Source organism: Eutrigla gurnardus (genome assembly GCF_963514095.1).
Source record: "Eutrigla gurnardus genome assembly, chromosome: 19".
In the NCBI taxonomy this organism is placed as follows: Eukaryota; Metazoa; Chordata; class Actinopteri; order Perciformes; family Triglidae; genus Eutrigla; species Eutrigla gurnardus.
The window spans coordinates 3,051,993-3,056,077 of record NC_139930.1 but is presented as its reverse complement, the minus strand read 5'-3'; the positions used below and the strand labels follow the sequence as shown (position 1 = coordinate 3,056,077).

Sequence of the window (4,085 nt, the reverse complement as noted above, 5' to 3'; positions counted from 1 at the left end):
GTGTCTGATGCCTTTAACAAGCACTTCTCCTCCGTGGGCAGTTCCTTTAAGTTTGATTAATATAAAATGTCTAATACCTATAACAATCTAGCTCCTAGTGGTTCCTTTTCATTCAGAACAATTTCACCTGTTGAGGTCCAAATGGTCATTGATACATTAAAGAAAGACTGTGGCCCTGGGCCAGATGGCCTGGAGACTAAGTTTATTAAATTAGCCTCTCATGTGCTAATCTATCCACTAGCAGACTTATTTAACCTGTCATTATCTACTAGTGCACTCCCATTATCATGGAAACGTGCCAAGGTCACCCCAATTTTTAAAGGGGGTGACCCACTTGATCTTAACAACTATCGCCCAATTAGTATTATTAGTTCTGTTGTTAAGATTTTTGAAAAATTTGTTTTCAATCAACTATCTCAACATATCTTTGACTATAACATCTTGTCTCCATGCCAATCAGGCTTTAGGCCCAACCACTCCACAACCACAGCTTTGCTTAAATTCACTAGTGACGTGCTATCAGTGTTAGACAGTGACAAATTCACTGGTGCAGTCTTTTTAGATTTGAGCAAAGCTTTTGACATTGTAGATCATTACCTGCTGCTGGACAAACTATATACAATAGGACTGTCTCGTCATGCCTTACTGTGGTTCAACTCCTACTTACATAATAGACGTCAATGTGTAAATTGTGGAGGAAGTCAATCTGATTATTTAATTATAGAAAGGGGTGTTCCGCAAGGGTCATCTTTAGGGCCACTTCTATTTTCTATATTTATTAATGATCTTCCTCTATCCTCCTCTGGCTGCCATACCCAATTGTATGCCGATGATACAGTTATTTACACATCCAGCACCAATATATTAGAAGTGGAAACATGCTTGCAGTCTGAATTTATTAATGTACACACTGTAAAAACTCCAACTTAATATTGTTGTCCTAAAAAAGTATTTTAAGTTTTTAAGACTTAAAAAAATAAATTATTCCTATTTGACTTAAAAATGTAAGTAATTCCAGCAAACCATGCATTTTTTATGTTTCAACAGCATTTTGTAAGTTATCACGACTTATTTCCTTCAGTTGGGATGCACAACCTGTGCACAACAAGTAAAAAAGTTCTGCCAACTCGTATGTCCTTGTCGTAAAATGCGGGAAAGCCAACTTTCCGAGTTGAGGTTTGTTACCTGAACTCCCACGAGTCGTCTTTCGTCAGGGCTGGAGACAACACAGGCAAGTTTTAACCTTCTTTCCAATTAGACTTGAAGTGTGAGTTTTTTTCATGAATGTGAATATAATACATGATAAATAAGTGGATATGGTATGCATTTTCACTGACGATAGTATGACCCTAAACAGAATAAATAATGCTCGCCGTCGCCGTTAGCTTTAGCTTATCGCAAGCTAGCACGATGCATGCCGTGCTTGTCTCGGTATGTTCAAGCAGCAAACAGCGCAGTCGAGCGAGAACGGCACTGCAGTCCTTTCAGACCGGCAAGTTCAAATAGGCCACTCGGTATTCTACTAGACATATCTCGTTATTGCAAGATATACATATCTTCTAGCCATGTGTAACTAACTGTTAAATTAAGGAAGCTGTAGGATGGTTTTCCATGCCGTAGAATTTCAATGAAGTCTGGTGGCTAAGCTCCAAGTCACCAGACTCCATTGGAAAAAAAAAAACTGATTTTACGGCGTGTGAGACCTGTACAGCTGCCTTAATTCAACGGTTAGTTTGTGTGTTCTATTGTGTGGTTGTTGTATTTCAGTGATTGAATATTAATGAATACTAGCGTTTTCGCTGGGGCATGTTGTGCTTTTCAGCCATTCAGCCAGGCGGGCGTGCATGCGGGCACACCATAGTATATAAGAGGGGCAGACGTCGGGGGTGGGGGGGGGGGGGAGTTACAGTCAGAGTTAGGGATGGGCATGATTAATCTACGATCGACTAATTGAATTTCGTATATTATCCTATTATATATATATTATATAAGAATTTCGTCGATTACGTACATTTTTCATCGATTAAACTAATGCAGTGTGCAATTAAACATTTTACCACACGGGGGACGAATGCTCAGTGCGCATTGTGTAGTACGGAAAACGTTTCCGAATGCGTACTACCGCCACAGTAAACAGTGGGGGTCACTACGCTATCCCACAATGCAACCGGAGCCTGCTAACGAACGAAGAAGAGATGGCCTGCTTTGTTTTGCGAGGCAGAGGTAAGCAGCTGATGAAATGTTATCCTAATGGAGTTTGTACAAAATATGAACATTTGGTGGTTTAATTCCTCTAAAAATAATCAAAATGCTGAAATTGAAATTACTGTCCTTCCTTTATTAAACAGATCAAGGAAGAATTCTATCGGATCACCAACAAGAAGCTACTAGATGACTTTAGAGGAGCCATTAGTGAGCACACTCCAGGACTTCTCAGACTCTATCGGGCCAGGGGGGCAGCTTCTCTCCCCGAGATGGATGACATTCTTGAAAGACTGGATGAACAGGTATATTTATTAAGCGCAGTAAGCGCAGTAATAAGTTGCATGTTGTGGAAACTTACCCATCGGGTAATTACTTAATTAATTAATTATTAGAGAAGAAAGTGGCACGTGTAGCAGTCAAAAAGCTATACACATATTTATCACAAGTTATGATTAACCCTTAGACTTGCATGTGTCTACAATTTATTGGACGTGAAAGAAAACAGCTGTAAGCCAATACTTAATCCATGTGTGCTTCATTCAGTTATACAGTAAATTGTGTGATTAAATTTGAAATTGGACGAAATATATCAGATAAACTCACCATTGACGTTTTCCTGTTTGCTCTCTACTTTAGTACATGTTACTTTGATTTTGTAGTAATGTTTTTTATCCATCTCTTTGTGTTTAAGACAAATTACATAACAGCACACAGACAGACCGCAGCTTTGAAGGGCCTCCCTTTATTTCTCCGTGAGAGTCACGAGAAGCTGTTCAGGAATTGTCTGGTGAGTGGTCATTAGTAGCAACCGTCACTTGGATTATTCTGTTATTGACTTTAACCTCTCTGCCCTTTATTTTCATCCAGTTGATCCATTCCAATGTTCTCCTTGCCCTCTTTATGTCAATGCATTAAGTGTCGTAAAAAGATGTACTTCGTTGGCTATTACTTTATTCAGTCTGGAATTTACTTACATATGAGATGGAAATGTTCTGTTTTTTAACATAAGTGTCTCAAAGTAAAATAAATGTAATCTTTTTTGTATAGTTATTTGAGAGTAAGAGCTTATTCTGAGCCATAGGAATTTAAAGACAAACCTTTTGTTTCATTTATTAATCATACATTTGTTTTTGTCTGTCATCACAAGGATACTGACCCAGAGGAGGAGAAGACAAGGGGTCTCATTGTGGGGATACTTTCGGTGATGGAGGATCAAAGTTCCGCTCCTGCAAGACTTCAAAACGTAGCTGTGGTTTTAGAAGAACAAATCGTCTTGCAAGACCTCCCTGACCTGCCAACGGCCCTTGCGTTGCTCTTTGGGCTGATATACGCCCTGAACATCCAGTTTCCCAAGGAACTGCGATACACATTTGAAACGTTTCAAAAGCTCTTCTTGGAGCTGGGGACAGATCTCTCTGCAAGAGTCAGATCCCTCAAAAACAAACTTCTTCTGTAACCCTGTGTCAGAACCTAATGTTGAGCTGCAAATACTGTTGAAAACAAACTAATGTTGGGCATGTTTTAAATTGTTAATGTTCATGCTGCCCTTTTGTATATTTACTTATTTTACTCAGTCCCCCATATATCTCTTCTCTTCCTGTCACACATACACTCGCACGCACGCCAGTCACTCACTCACTATCTATGACACATAAGGTACTGAGTTGGAAGGATTTTATCTGGTATTTTGTTAATTTCTCTTCAGTTTAATTTGATTCTTGAAGAGCAGTTTCTACATTTAAATTGGTATACCTTCCTTCTACCCAACTCTTATTGTAAGTGCCTAAAGAATCTTGCACGTTAGCAGTTATATAATGCTGTATTATGCATTCCTGTTTGGATTTCGAAATGTTTGAGTCGTTGACACTCGATACAAAGGA

At 39.0% G+C, this 4,085-nt stretch overlaps 1 long non-coding RNA gene across 1 annotated transcript; it reads left to right on the top strand.

The window, feature by feature from the left end:
* Positions 1-2,354: 2,354 nt before the first annotated feature.
* On the top strand, positions 2,355-3,861 carry LOC311030214. Its single transcript, XR_014598949.1, has 3 exons — positions 2,355-2,507; positions 2,897-2,992; positions 3,353-3,861. It is a non-coding gene; the product is annotated as an uncharacterized lncRNA (long non-coding RNA).
* The last annotated feature ends 224 nt before the right edge of the window (positions 3,862-4,085 follow it).